Below are 17001 nucleotides of genomic sequence, written 5' to 3' on the forward strand. Positions count from 1 at the left end.
ATTGTTGCAATGGGTCCACCTGTATCCCTATTTAAACAATATGTTTTTTCCCTTCCCCTCCACAAATTATACCATTATCAAATACAGTGAAAACAGGGGCTATAAAGTGGGGGAGGGATATATGAAGCAACAAAGAAATCATCTTATAAATATGTTAGAGACAATTGCAAGAAAGAAAAAAAACATTTGAGTCCTTATCTTGGGGTTCATTTCACCTAACCTCAACTTATCTGACCATTTCTGCTTGTCTCAGACATATACTAGTTATTGCAAATAAGGGAAACCATGGGACCTATATTTCTTTGAGCCTAGCTTACTTCACTGAATATAATTTTTTCCAAGTCTTTCCATTTCCTAACAAATGGGGCAATGCCATTCTTTCTGATGGAGGCATAGAATTCCATTGTGTATATATACCACATTTTCTTGATCCATTCATCTACTGAGGGGCATCTGGGTTGGTTCCATATCTTAGCTATGGTAAATAATGCTGCAGTAAGCATAGTTGTGCTGGTAGCTTTAGTATGGTCTTGTTTGTAAACATTTGGGTAAATGTCCAAAAGTGGGATTGCTGGGTCATAGGAGAGCTCTGTGTGGAGTCTTTTGAGGAACCTCCATACTACTTTACAGAGTGGTTGAACAAGTTTACACTCCCACCAACAATGCAGTAAGGTTCCCTTCTGTTCACATCCCTTCCAGCATCTGTTGTTATTAGAGTTCTTGATTATAGCCATTCTAACTGGGGTGAGGTGGTATTTCTTTACTCTGATATTGCTCTTTCTAAAATTGTTAAAGTCTTAGGCAAGCCCTACTCTTTCAAAGGGAGCATCAGAGCCTTATTGTGAGTATGTCTAACATGCATGTTAGTACTGAGTGCCTCTGGCTCATTAGTGGTGATTCTGGTTGAGAGAGTTCCAGTATAGAGCTTCTCTAACTTTACCTAGACTTGAAAAAGAACCATATACCTATGTAGAGACTTAGCCATGCTCAGGCTGTCCTGGTGAAATCTAACAAATTATTGTCTACTATTATACACAGTAGTCTTCTCTTTTATATCTGGGCATTTGCAAACCTCTAGGAGACTTGTTAGGCATATCTTTTCACACGCCATCAGGTAGGATTATGGCAACTGACAAATGAATTTTCAATGAAGCAATTTTGCAAATTGCTTTGTGCCAACTGGATTCCCAGTGGTAGATAATACAGTCACACATAAACTGGCAGGAATGAACCAGGGAAGGAAACAGTCATTCTTCGATCCTCTAACAAGCTTAGAGCTCATACAACCCCTGTGGACTGAAAAGGAAAATTAAACTGGACCTTTTGAAGTACAAGCTGGTTAAGGAAGCTAACATTAACAAACAAAAAGACTAACAGAAAGTGCTTATCCGCTTTAATGTATGTAAGTCTCTCTATTACTTAAGGAGCAATAAAAAAGAAAGGTCTCTCCTTAGAATCTTTTGGAATATCTATGGCTACTCATTGGCATATTGAGAAAGAAAGAAATAACAATGTTATCATCCCAGCTCCTTGAATATCAAAGTATTTTAGTTATTTAATTTTTTTTACCACATAGGAGTATCTTTATGTGAATCTTCCCACTTCCTTGTAACATGCAACATATTCTGATTTTTTTAATTCTAATTTTCCTGCATTAGAGTAAGGATAAAATTTCTGGGAGATAGCAGTTTTCCCTGCTCCAAATATTGACTAGAGTCTCAATTTTTCCAATTTCCCCCAGCCTCACACACTCCTTACTTTCATTTTTATATTAGCTTGTTCGTCTTAAACCAGCATCACTATGTATAAAAAATTTGATCAATTCCTTGAGATTTCTACCTTACAGGGAACTATCTTTGTTTTTTCTCCCTACTTCCTAGCGATTCATCAATGTCACCACTTGTGAGAAGCTTTTCCTCACTGGAGCAGAAGCAGAATTGTGTTTTTGGTATGCATTTATAACTGTGCATCATCTTATTTTATGATTATTCACTTGTGTACTTGTCTTCTGCCAGCAGATGGTGAGCTCTTGCAGAGTATCAAGTATGTCCTATCCATCTTGCTTGCATGCTCAGAGAATATTTTGTTAAATGAATGTCTGAATGAACAAAAATATTCACTGAACAGTTTAGAAAAAATGTCATAGAGGCTTTTATATTATATGATGTTATACTTCTAAGTCACTAGAAATCAGTGTTAACAAATCACTTATTTAATTTTGTAGATAAAATAAACTGCTCATTTCAGGATGTGAGTTGCTGGTTAACATTTACATCATCTATGTATTTTAAATGCAATTCATAAAAGAAGTAATTTTTTAAACATCTTTCTTCATTTTTGACCCATGGACTGGATAAGAAATATGACAAACCAATTCATGACATAAATTATTAAATAAAAGTTTGTATCTAAACAGGAGGTCATTAAATGTATAGTGATGTGGAAATCTACTCTTCTCCATTATGAAATTACAGTGAAACATCATAAAAAGAGTAAGAAATAGTCAGCAAATGATGCAACGTACAGAAATAAAACCCTGGTTTTTCACCACATTGTCTTTGTGGCCCACATATGTGTATATGTTTATTTATATGTGTATACATACCTACAGTTGGTTTTTAGCACTCATAACAGGAACTACAAACATACAAATATTTGTATATACAAATATACAATTGAATATATTATATTCTTTTTTTATTTCTTCATCCTTCTTTATGTATTGATTTTTTTAAGTTATGTCCAAGTCACTGTTTTAAGCACCGAAACTTCATCTTTGAATACAAGGAAGTGTTTCTGGACTCACACTTAGCTGTTTACATTAAGGGAAAAACAAGGTCAGCCTCTCTGAAAATACAGTGGTAAAATAGAAGTCTACATTGACTTTTTGCTGCCTCTGACATTCTTTCTCTTCATGTTATTCTAATCCCATAATGATGGATATCTTGATACTTGAGCCGATTAAGATGATATTTCATTGCACATCAGCAGCATAAGTTTGCTTTTTCTTATTTTTGCCTTACTTTCCAGGAAATGGGATAAAAGTAGAGAATAGGGACAGGTTTCTTTGAAGCTTCTTTGTCTGAGAAAATATTTGATTTTCATTATATAAAGAGAACTGGAAACTATGGAGTACAATCTACTCTTTAGAAGAAATAAGTATTGAAAAATGTTAACTAGTTTTGGTCAAATAGAGGCCTGATACCTTTATATTTCTGTGGTATTCAACTAGAAAAAAAACAATTTATTTGACCTACTTTTATTAATATCTATAGTAAATAAGAAATGAGTTCATGTATTCTCTCTGGAAAACTCTTTGGCCAGATCCGTCAGTTCATTCTAGCACATTTCCTATGTTGCCTGAAAGCAATAGTTGTAGTAAAGTTCCCAAGACCATAGTTCAGTAGTACCCTTTCCTCATCCTACAATTATCACTTTCTAAGACATAAGACAAACTTCACTCAGGTTTATCAGATGCCAACTATCAGGATGTTCAAGGACACTCTCTCCTCTTTGCCATTTAGCACCAAGAACAATGAAACATATTACAGGTGGGCCTATGGCAGTATGCATCATGCCAGGTATCATATCTGTTCCTGATTGTTATTTTTATACCAAAGTCTATGTCATAAGTATTTCCTCATCTATCTTACTAGGCTTCTGATTTGCATATAATTTATAATGTTCTTTTTGTAATGAACTTACTTTATTGTTATCATAAAGGTGATGTACAAAAGAATTACAGTTACATGAGTCAAAAAATAAGTACATATCCTTTGGTACAGTGCCTTGTGTTTCCTTACTGTCTTTTTTTAGTTTCTATTGGTTACTTCTCCCAAAGGTATTTTATTTATTTTTATTACTCTTATTGGCCTTTTCAATGTCTTATGAGTTGTTGAGATAGAGAAAGTGATCACATGCTTTTATCTTTTTTTAAAAAAATACATGAAATGAAACTCTACAGGTAATTAAATTTATCAGCTTTCACACAGCTCATATTTCATCAGGACTGTACTTTCAGTAATATTAATTTCAAACTCATCTACTATATATTCAGATGTTTTACCTTAATCCCTAGATTATGCATAAGTAAAGGGGAGGTCTAGGTACATGTTGCATATGCTTTTATTTGGTATTCAGGATTTTTAAAAAACCAACTTTTAATAATTTTGCTCTAAAAGGGAATAAAACAGGACACTGGCACGGATAAGTTAATGTTATAGCATCCTCTACTTATGACAGAAAGTAGGCATCCATTGTCTGTCTCGGCCTGATTTCACTTCATTTTCTCAAGGTCTGTCCACAGCTGCTTTTGGAGACATTTTTATCAAGTGTTATTTTTATCAGCTTTACTCATTTATGTAGGATAATACCCCTTATACTTATCTTTCTTCTTCTTTAAGTATTTCTTACATTTTAAACATATGTTTGTGTGACAAATCTTTTGAGTCTGAGAACATTGTTATTATCTATTCATGTTTGAATAACAATTTGGATACAAGATTCTAAGCTTGTTTTTTCTAACTATGATGGAAGATTTACTTTGATCGTATCTATTTCTGAATTTTAACTATATCCGGTACTTTGGGCATCAAAAATCATCTGACAAATGAGAAGAAACAATCCAAGAAGACAAGAAATTCTTTTTAAGACCACATAACAGAAACTTGGATCCTCAGTGATATGAATCTTGATCTAAGGTAGCCATCTCTGGAGTTGTTCTATGGCAGATTCTCTGTGAACACAGTTTTACTCCATAATCTTTCCATAATCTTTGGCTTTCATTCTCTTATTTGCAATAACTAGTATATGTCTGAGACAAGCAGAAATGGTCAGATAAGTTGATGTTAGGTGAAATGAAAACCAAGATAAGGACTCAAATGTTTTTTCTTGCTTGCTATTGTTTCTAACTTATCTAACATAAGGTATTTCTTTGTTGCTTTGTATATCCCGCCCCCACAGTATAACCCCTGTTTTCACTGTATTTGATGTAGGTATAATTTGTGGAGGGGAAGGTGATGGGAAGGAATGGGAAGGGGAAACAAAGGAGGAGGCAACAATGCTTGATAAGAAATGTACTCATTACCTTGCCCATGTAATTGTAACCACTCTGTACAGTATTTTCACAATAAAAAAAGAAAAAGAAAATTAAACTTTCTATTTCTTCATATGAAGTGTGTGTATTTCTGTAAATATTTAGAATGTATTCTATTTCCCTATATTCCTTCAAGGCTTGACTTTTTTTTGCAGGTTCTTTTCTTCACCTTGAACTCAGTGTCTGGGCACTGTTCCTTGGGTTTCTTTTGCTCAACATGAGAGCTCAACCACTGGACCCACAGTGCCACTTCTGGCTTTTTTGAGTAGTTTACTGGAGATAAGAGTCTCATGAGGGCTGGGAAGGTGGCTCAGTGGTAGAGTGCTTGCCTTGCATGCTCAAGGCCCTGGGTTCGATTCTTCAGCACCACATAAGCAAAAAGAAAAAGAAAAAAGCCAGAAGTGGCACTCTGGCTCAAGTGGTAGAGCACTAGCGTTGAGCTGAAGAACTGAGGGACAGCGCCCAGGCCCAGAATTCAGGCCCCACGACCGGACCCCCCCCCAAAAAAAAAGAGTCTCATGAACTTTCCTGCCCAGGTTGGCTTCAAACTGCAATCCTCAGATCTCAACCCACTGAGTAGTTAGGATTACAGGCTGAGCCACTGGCACCCAGCTTAGGGTCTGACTTTCTTACTAGGTGTTATTGGCACATGGATGCTGTTCTAACACTTGAGCCACACCTCCAGCAGGGTTTTTTTCCCTATTCAAATGGATATAAAGTCTTAAGGATGTTTTTTTGACTTATCCTCTAGATCTCATCTTCCCATGTAGCTTGAAGTACAGGCACTAGCTTGCAGTATCTGTCATCCTACACTGTTTATTAACATCAATTAGTTGCAAATGGAGGTTTCAATTTGACATGTTAACATGTTCATAGATACATATCATGTACTTCTCCATCCCTCTCCCCCACGCTGACTTCACAGTCCCCAAATTAACCATATGCTCCATTTTCCTCCTTCTTCCTCTTTGTTTTTAGCCCTACTTGTTTAATCTGAGATTGGATTTTTTTCAGGAAAATTTTTATTGTTGTTGTTGGTTGGTAAATATTTCTTCCTGTATTTATTTATGTCTTTTTGAGATATTACATTTGAGTTTTAAAGTACATTTACTTTACATTTTCTTGTGTTTTGTGTGTGTGTGTGTGTGTGTGTGTGTGTGTGTGTGTGTGTGTGTGTGTGTGTGTGTGTGTGTGTGTGTGCCAGTCCTGGGGCTTGAACTGGGTGTCTACTGTGTCTCTGAGCAATTTTCTCAGGCTAGCATTCTACCAGTTCAGAGATAACTCCACTTCTTGCTGTTGGGTTGTTACTTGGACATAAGAATCTCACAAACTGGGAGTTCCGGAAAGATGGCGGAGGAGAAGCTGGAATCTGAACAAGCTCTCGCATAGAAAGCAGTTTTAGAGTTCCAGTGAACAGTCCTAAGCCAGAGAATCACACCAAGTGTGCCATCACAGGACAGAGAGTTAGACAAGAGAGGGGAAGCCAAGGCAAAAAGACACATCTGAGTGCCTGCCAGCAGCCGCCGCCGCCGCGGCGGCAGGGTCGCAGCGGAGTCCACAGCCCAGGCCATAACTGAGCGCTCACACAGAGAGTCTGGGACGAAGGAGCCAGATGCAGCAGGTGAGTGGATTCTACTCAACACCAGCAAGAACCGACAAGGAGCGGACATCTTCATCCTGCAGTGAGCAGACCATAGACGACCCAGGATCCAAGACTCGACAGGAGTAGAAGCCCGACGTCCTCACTCCTTCTCAGGGAGCAGAGGAGGGAAGGCCACCCCCCCCCCCAGCACCGGTGATCTCCATCTTGGATACCGACAAAGCTCGGAGGAGCTACCAGTTCCAACCCAGGCCTTGGAATAAAACGAGTCATTTAGCAGGTCACAAGAACTTAACGGCGAAGTGACCTGCCAGACTCGGCTCCATCCAGGGAAAAGTCACACAGCTCAGGCACCAGCCATTGGAGTGCCTTTCCTCACTGGGTAACCAGAGCTAGAGGCTGCCCCTCCCTCTAGCAGCCTCAAAAATCAATTGAAAAACAGAAACCCTGAGAATGGCTCCAGGCTGGGCTCTGTGAGTTTTTTTCACAAAATACCCCAGGAAAAAGCTACTGATTGTTGAAAGGCCTCAACTCTACCCAGAACCTAGCCTCACCACTGCATCCCCCTCTTTTGTGATTCTCAAAGCAGATCACCCTCCCAGTAAACTAATCTGGGAGGGGGATCTCAAAATCTTGGGTAAAGCAGAGCATTTTTCTGCCTGTTCCAACAAACTGACTTAAGAAACAAATCAAGCCACAGGACCTCAAGCTGACCAGAGACTCCAACAAGAGGCTGGTTACAGACAAAAGGGAGATACAGGATTCTTCCCACCCCTCCCAAAAAAAATCAAAAAAAAAAATCAAAGAATTTTTTTTCTTCCTCTTCTTTTCTTTTTTTCTTTTTTGTTGGTACCTTATATATATACAATTTTTTTCCTTTTCTAAAGATTTTATTAATCTTTAATTTTTGCCTTTTTTGAAAAAATAATTGTTTTCCAGTAACTTTTTTTTCCTCTTATAATTTTTATTTTAGGAACACATGAATGTGCGTTTTCCTTTCTTTTCTTGTCTTCTTTCTCTTTTTCTTTCTTTCTTAACTATCTTTGTTTTTTTTGTCTAGCTCTACTGAACTTCTGATCTTTTTTTCTCCCTTTCTAATCCTTTTCACCTTTTTCTCTCTTTTGATCTTCTTTATGTGACTTAACTCTTGTCCTGCACATCCTCAGATAAACCTGTAGTTAACTAGTAGACCATATCCCCCATTGTGTACACACTTAATCCACAAATTTATTACTCAATTCAAAACCTCTGAGACTTAAATTCCTTAATAGCAGTACTACCTCTTTATACCTATATAATATTTTAAGCATTTTTTTTTTTTTTTTTGGGTCCGGTCATGGGGCCTGAACTCTGGGCCTGGGCACTGTCCCTCAGCTCTTCAGCTCAAGGCTAGCGCTCTACCACTTGAGCCACAGCGCCACTTCCAGCTTTTTTTTTTTTCTTTTTGCTTATGTGGTGCTGAGGAATTGAACCCAGGGCCTCAGGCATGCAAGGCAAGCGCTCTACCACTGAGCCACCTTCCCAGCCCCTATTTTAAGCATTTTTTAAGTTTTTCACTTCTCCTCTATGTCCCTACCCTTCTATTAATATACTCACATTCCTCTCTAAATAGATGGTCTTTTAATCTCCATAATAATATTAATTTTTACGTTTCTATTTTTTTTCTGGTCTCTTTTCATTTCCCTTTCCCTTTCTTCTTTTTCTCTCTCTCTCTACATGCATCCTACCCAACCTATTTCCTGCATTGGGATTAGGACATAGTTAACTCTCCCTGTGCCTCCCCACACCAATCTATTCCTATTTTTTACCCACATCTCTCCCTAACCCTAATAATTTCTGGTTTTCCAAATTCTTCTCTGCAGTTCGAAGCCCATTACCATATAGTTGTTTGATGTTGAATAGATGTATCTGTTGAACTAGATTGTATCTGTAGACTATTGACTGTACAAATGAAAACTTTGATTGATGGTTGCCTTAAGATAGTGTTCTAGCACAAAACTGGTGCTATTTTCATCTCAAATGGGCAGAGTAAGCTGAAAAAACACTAGAAAAATGGCAAATCCAGATATCTCAAGTCCCAATCTTGATAATCAGGGGTCAGAACAGATAATGAATAATCCAGAGGAGAGTTCCCAAATAGCTCTACAAACACTGCTGGCAAACATGATAAATGAGAAGTTTGACAACTTACAAAGGACTCTGTATGAGCGTGAAAGGGAGAGAGAGGAGGCATCCCAAAAGCTTGTACAGGAATATCATAAGCGTGAGGAAGCTACTCAAAAACTGATACAGGATTTGCGTAAACAACTTGAGAATACTCAAAGAGAAAGGGAGGAATGGCGTGAGCAGGCTGAGAACACTCAAAGAGAACTGCAGGAATCCCACGAACGAGAGGAAAGAGAACTACAGGAATCCCATGAATGGGAAGAAGCTAATCAAAGAGTAATACAGGAATTGAGAGACCAGGTAGAGAATACACAAAGATCACTAAAGGCATTCATGGAATCCATTAACAAAAAGCTGAAGGAAGTTAGGGAGACCACAAAGGGAATGCTGAATGGAACCCAACAGAAGGAATGGGAGTCCAAAGAAACCATAACCAATCAACTAAGTGATTTGAAAACAAACACTGAACACCAAATTAAGGAAGTAAAGAAATTCATACAAGACCTAAAACAGAGCTTCAACAAAGAACGTGAAACCATCAAAGCTGACCAACTAGAAGGAAAAGAGATAAAAAACAAAGTAGAGAGTCTTGACAGCAGGTTAGACCATGCAGAAGATCGAATCTCAGGGATTGAAGACAGCCTAGATATTATAGAGAAAGAACATACAACCATCCAAGACAAGTCCAAGAAATATGATAGATCTATCCAACACCTGGAAGACACCATCAGAAGGCCTAATCTAAGGATAATGGGTGTAGAGGAGCACCTAGAAACAGAAGTTAATGGTCTAGGAAATTTGTTTAACAGGATCCTAGCAGAGAACTTCCCAAACATACAAAAAAGATAGGCCTATTCAGATACAAGAAGCTTTTAGAACCACAAATAGACCAGACCAGAAGAGGACATCCCACCGTCACATTATAATCCACACAGGATCAACTCAGACCAAGGAAAAGATCCTTAAAGCTGTCAAGGAGAAAAGGGTAATCACCTATAAAGGGAAACCAATTAGAATTACCTCAGATTTCTCAGCAGAGACAATCAAAGCAAGAAGAGCCTGGAATGATGTATGCCATGCCCTAAAAACAAACAACTATCAACCAAGAATACTGTACCCAGCTAAAATCTCCTTCATAACTGAAGGCCAAATAAAAACCTTCCACAGCAAAGAAAAATTGAAACAATACATCTCCACCAAACCAGCCCTACAAAAGATTCTTAAAGCCGGGCGCTGGTGGCTCACGCCTGTAATCCTAGCTACTCAGGAGGCTGAGATCTGAGGATCACGGTTCAAAGCCAGCCCGGGCAGGAGAGACCGTGAGACTCCTATCTCCAATAAAACCACCAGAAAGCCGGAAGTGGCGCTGTAGCTCAAGTGGTAGAGCGCTCGCCTTGAGCTGAAGAGCTAAGGGACAACGCCCAGGCCCAGAGTTCAAGCCCCACGACCGACAAAAAAAAAAAAAAAAAAGATTCTTAAAGATGTCCTACACATAGAAAACCAACAAGACGGCAATAAAGGCCAAGAAACTGCACCCAAACTGAGAATCCAAGAACCATAGGAAGAACCCAGTTTTTATAGCCCCCAAGAAGGTGGATAACATGGCAGGAACTCCCAAATACCTCTCAGTCTTATCTCTTAACTTTAATGGACTGAACTCTCCAATTAAGCGACATAGACTGTCTAGTTGGATTAACAAACAAGACCCTTCTATCTGCTGCCTGCAGGAGTCACATGTTGCCCGTAAAAACAGACACATTTTCAATGTTAAAGGCTGGAACAAAATCTACCAAGCATACGGCCCCCATAAACAGGTGGGATTTGCAATCCTAATATCAGATAAAATAGACTTCAAATTAAAATTCGTGAGAAGAGATAAAGAAGGTCGCTACATACTAATTAAAGGATCTCTCCTTCAGGAGGATATTACAATTCTAAATATCTATTCGCCAAGCAATGGAGCACCCAAATTTATCAAAGAAACACTACTTTCCCTCAAATCCCATATAGATCCAAAGACATTAATTGTTGGGGATTTCAACACACCACTCTCCCCACTACATAGATCAACTCAGCAAAAACTCAACAGAGAAACTGCAGATCTAAACAGCTGCATAGATCAACTAGACTTAACAGACATCTACCGAACATTTCACTCAGCAGCATCAGAATACACGTTTTTTTCAGCAGCACATGGAACGTTTTCCAAAATAGACCACATTTTAGGCCAAAAAGCAAACTTGTCTAAATTCAGAAACATTGAAGTTATACCTTGCATCCTCTCTGACCACAAGGGAATAAAATTAGAACTCAACACCAAAAAGCCACCAAAGAAAGTCTGGTATCACATGGAGGCTGAACAACACACTGCTGAATCATGAGTGGGTCATGGAAGAGATTAGAAAGGAAATTCAAATGTTCATGCTATTCAACAAAAATGAACACACAAATTACCAGCTCCTCTGGGACACAGCAAAGGCAGTACTCAGAGGCAAGTTTATAGCTCTGAGCTCCTACATCAACAAATTGGAGAGATCTGAAACTAACAATTTAATGACACATCTAAACCTCCTTAAAAAAGAGCAGCAAGATAAACCCCAATCCAGTAGATGGAAAGAAATAATCAAAATTAAATCAGAATTAAATGAATTAGAATCCAAAAAAACTATAGAAAAAATCAACAAAACAAAGAGTTGGTTCTTCGAAAAACTTAACAAAATTGACAGACCCTTAGCAAATCTCATCAGAAAAAGAAGAGAACACACCCAAATTAATAAACTCAGAGATGAGAATGGAAACATCACTACGGAAACAACCAAGATTCAGAACATTATAAGGGAATACTTCTCAAAACTTTATGCTAATAAGTTTGACAACTTGACAGAAATGGACCTCTTCCTAGCAAATACTGACATGCCAAAACTAAACCAAGATGAGTTAAACTATCTTAACAGGCCCAAATCAAGCACTGAAATAGAAACAGCAATAAGAGACTTCCCAGCTAAGAAAAGTCCAGGACCAGATGGTTTTACAGCGGAATTTTACAAGGCCTTCAAAGCAGAGCTCACACCAATACTCCTCCAACTCTTCAATGAAATTGAAAGAGAAAGCTCACTACCGAACACATTCTATGAAGCCATCATAACCCTCATCCCAAAACCAGGCAGGGACTCATCAAAGAAAGAGAACTATAGACCCATTTCTTTGATGAACATTGATGCAAAACATCTCAACAAAATTTTGGCCAATTGACTTCAACAATTTATCCAAAAAATCATACACCACGATCAAACAGGATTCATTTCAGGGATGCAAAGCTGGTTCAATATATGCAAATCAATTAATATTATTCATCACATCAACAGGAGCAAGAATAAGAACCACATGGTTATCTCAATAGATGCAGAAAAAGCATTTGACAAGATCCAACACCCCTTCATGATGAAGGTTTTGGAAAAATTAGGAATCCATGGAACATTCCTCAATACAATAAAGGCTGTATATGACAAACCTACAGCCAGCATTATACTCAATGGTGAAAAACTAAAGTCATTTCCTCTTAACTCAGGAACAAGACAAGGATGCCCACTCTCTCCACTTCTCTTCAATCTAGTATTAGAATGCTTAGCTACAGCAATAAGACAAGATGCAGACATAAAGGGGATCCAAATAGGGAAAGAAGAAATAAAACTCTCCCTTTTTGCAGATGACATGATCTTGTATTTAAAGAATCCCATAGACTCCACTCCCAAATTACTCAAGCTGATTCAAAACTTTGGCAAAGTAGCAGGTTATAAAATTAACTCCCAAAAATCAATGGTTTTTCTGTATGCCAACAATGAGAAAAGTGTGGCTGAAATTAGGAAAGCAACTCCATTTGTAATAGCCCCACAAAAAATAAAATACCTAGGAATTAACTTAACTAAAGAAGTGAAGGACCTCTACGATGAAAACTTTAAAACCTTGAAAAAGGAAATCAACACAGAACTAAAAAAATGGCAAAGCCTCCCTTGCTCCTGGATTGAAAAGATTAACATCGTGCAAATGGCAATACTTCCAAAGGCTATCTACAAATTCAATGCAATACCTATCAAAATTCCAACCTCATTCTTCAAGGAAATAGAAGAGGCAATCCAAAAATTCATATGGAACAATAAAAGACCCCGAATAGCAAAAACGCTCCTCAATGGAAAGTACACTGCTGGAGGTATATCAATACCAAATTTCAAACTCTACTATAAAGCCATCGTAATGAAAACAGCTTGGTATTGGCATAAGAACAGACCTCAGGACCAATGGAATAGAATTGAAAACCCAGAAATGAACCTACAGACCTATAGCCATCTAATCTTCGATAAGGGAGCTAAAACAATAAAATGGAAAAAGACAGCCTCTTCAGTAAATGGTGCTGGCAAAATTGGTTAACTACATGTAGAAAACTAAAGCTAGATCCGTATATATCACCCTGCACCAGAATCAACTCCAAATGGATCAAAGACCTTGAAGTCAAAGCAGACACTCTGAAAACATTACAGAATGGAATAGGAGAAACCCTAGGTCTCGTTGGCTCAGGCCGAAATTTTTTGAATAGTGACCCGGAAACACAACAAATCAAAGAAAGGTTGGACAAATGGGATTGCATAAAGTTGCAGAGCTTCTGCAGGGCAAATGACATAGCTAGCAAGATCAATAGAAAGCCCACGGATTGGGAGAAGATCTTTACTAGCCATACAACGGACAAGGGTCTCTTATCTAAAATATACTTCGAACTCAAAAATTTAAACCCCGCAACAACAAATCCTCAAAGAAACAACTGCCCAATAAATAAGTGGGCAAAAGACTTAAAGAGAAACTTCTCTGAAGAAGAAAGAAGGATGGCCAATAGACACATGAAGAAATGTTCAACATCCCTAACCATAAAAGAAATGCAAATCAAAACAACATTGAGATATCACCTCACCCCAGTTATAATGGCAAAAATCAAGAACTCTAACAACAACAGATGCTGGAGGGGATGTGGTCAGAAGGGATCCTTACTTCATTGTTGGTGGGAGTGTAAACTTGTTCAACCACTTTGGAAAGCAGTATGGAGGTTCCTCAAAAGACTTAACATAGAACTCCCCTATGACCCAGCAATCCCACTTTTGGGCATTTACCCAAATGATTACAAACAAGACCACACTAAAGCGACCAGCACAACAATGTTTATTGCAGCATTATTTACCATAGCTAAGATATGGAACCAACCCAGATGCCCCTCAGTAGATGAATGGATCAAGAAAATGTGGTATATATACACAATGGAATTCTATGCCTCCATCAGAAAGAATGACATTTCCCCATTTGTTAGGAAATGGAAAGGTTTGGAAAAAATTATATTAAGTGAAGTAAGCCAGGCCCAAAGAAACATAGGTACAATGGTTTCCCTTATTTGCAATATCTAGTATAGGTATGAGTCAAGCGGAAAAGGTCAGATAATGTGATATCAGGAAAATGAACCCTTAGATATGTATTTTAATGTTTTTTCTGTCATGCATGTGTTTCTAATGCTTTTATAAGATTATCTTTTTGTTGCTCTGTATGTCCATCCCCCACATTATAACCCCTGCTTTCACTATATTTGATGTCAGTATATCTTGAGGAGGAGATGGGGAAAAACCAGATGTTTAAGGATACAGGTGGACTTGTTGCAACAATGAGAAGTACAAGTTGTCATGTCCAAAACGAGCTTTACAACGTAGGTGCGGGGGTGGGGGGGAATAGCGGGAAGGAGAAGGACTGGGATTGGGGGGGAGGGGGGAGGCTGGGAAGGGATGTGAAGGGTAAACAAAAGGAGGAGGCTGCAATGCTTGGTAAGAAATGTACGCATTATCCTGCCCATGTGATTGTAATCCCTCTGTACAGTATGTTCACAAATAAAATAAAATAAAATAAAAAAGAATCTCACAAACTTTCCTGTCTGGGATGACTTTGAAACACAATCCTCAGATCTCAACCTCCTGAGTAGCTAGGATTACAGGCATGAACTACCATGAGCCTTTAAAATTTTCTTATTCCTTTATTGTTTCTTTTTACCTAGAAAATGTTTTTAATCTCCTAATTTACTAAAAATCTCACCCTATATTCCTCAATGATTAAGAATTAAAGTATCAGTCTCTTTAACATTTCAACGTAGGTCATTTTGATGAATTCTTATATTGTTTTATATTCAGATTTAATTTTTGTTACCACATTATTATGATGTTAGGTTTAGAAATTCAATGCCTACCCGGTATCATATATTAAAGGCTTGCTTGCCAAATTTTGGCACCACTGTGCAGTGGTGGAACCTCTAAAGTTTCCATTCTTTTAATTGGGGCAGTTAGGACAGTTGGAAAATGCCTTTGGGAGGATTAGAGGATCCTGTGCTCTTTGTGTTTCTCTCTTTTGTTCCCAGTTAACACAAGTGAATGTAATTCCTCTCACATTCACTTTAGCATGGTGGTATCATGCCAAATACATGCACAAAGCAGCAGGACCAAACAAATATGAAGCTTTGTGCCAAAAGAAATCTTTCTTCTTTACCAATTGATTTTCTGAGGTACTTGAATAAAGTGATGAACAGCTCACTACTGATGGGCTAATTTTCAATAATTTTGCTTCTAATATTTTAGCAAATGTGGTAGTGATAACATATTAATATGCATATTTATTTCAAAAAATGCAACTTTTTTGATCTGTGAGCTTTCTGGAATATATATGTGAAGGCATGACTGTAATCCATTTTATGTCCAAAGGAGCTCATAACTAATAAGAGCTCCAGATGTGTGAGAATCTGAATCAATCACCAGTTTTCATCCACCGATAGTCCTAAGGATAGAGCTTCATATTTACCTACAAGGGAGAAGAGGAATATTATTCGTGAGAGAGACTTTATGTTCACTATAGAAAGTGACACTTAAGGTGTCCGGAGAAAATGGAATTAGACCTTCTTCTGTTCAATTTTATCAATACATAATACTACAGGGACTCTGAAGTATTTTAACTCTGAAGGTTATAAAGGCAAGGGAGATAGGTGTCAATAGCTTACACTTATTATTCCAGCTTCTCAGGAGTCTGAAATTTAGGACTATGATGCAAAGCTAGCCAGGCAAGAAAGTCTGTGAAACTCTAATCTACAATTAACCAGAATAAAAAGCTGGAAGTAGAGCTGCAGTTCAAGTAGTAGAGCACATTTTCCTTGAGGAAAAACATTCAGAGACAATGTATAGTCTCTGGGTTTAAGCCTCAGGACTGGCACCAAAAATTGGAGGAAGAAATGAGGAGAGAGAAAACCACAATCAGTAGAAAAAAAATAATATATATATATATATATTCAAGTCTCTATATGCACATATAATATGTATCATATATAAAATATATACATATATTTAAATATATATGATACATAAAATATATACATATAAACACTTCAAGTGAGGTAAGCAGAGTCCTTAGTCTTACCTCTTCATGTACAAATAAAATTAATCTTCCTATATATTCATCCTTGTATTCTTATCTAGTTTGATTACACAATTACACAAATTACACAAACTACACAAATGTTGCAAATTAAGTGACTAAAATTTCAATAATCATAGATTGCCTTAACATTTTATTCTTCATGATTTTCACATTATGGTTTTGTTTTACAAGATTGTTTTGCAAGTCTGGAACAGACTGTAACAATCAACAGGAAAGCTTAGTATTTCATTTGATAGGCAATACTTTTTCCTACAAGGAAAAAAAGAATCCCACCAACCAATGTACATGTGTTTGGGGAGAATGATGAACCTGTTCTTTACAATGTGTTAGAAATTCTACATTGCCCCTACTATATTGTATGTTTAAAATTAACCACCCAGATATGTCAGTTTGATTTTTTATTTGTTTACTTTTTTAAGTTGTGGTGCTTGAACTCATAGCCTGGGAGCTATCCCTGAGCTCTTTGGCTCAAGGCTAGTGCTATCCCACTTTGACCACAGTGCGACTCTTGTTCCTGATGGTTAGTTGGAGACCAAAGTTTCACAGACTTTCCTGCACAGGCTGAAAGTGCTTTGAACCACAATCCTCAGGTCTCAACTGGCTAAATAGCTAGGATTATAGTCATGAGCCACCACCA

The sequence above is a fragment of the Dipodomys merriami genome, unplaced genomic scaffold (assembly GCF_024711535.1).
Source record: "Dipodomys merriami isolate MVZ:Mamm:240054 unplaced genomic scaffold, mDipMer1.0.p SCAF_14, whole genome shotgun sequence".
In the NCBI taxonomy this organism is placed as follows: Eukaryota; Metazoa; Chordata; class Mammalia; order Rodentia; family Heteromyidae; genus Dipodomys; species Dipodomys merriami.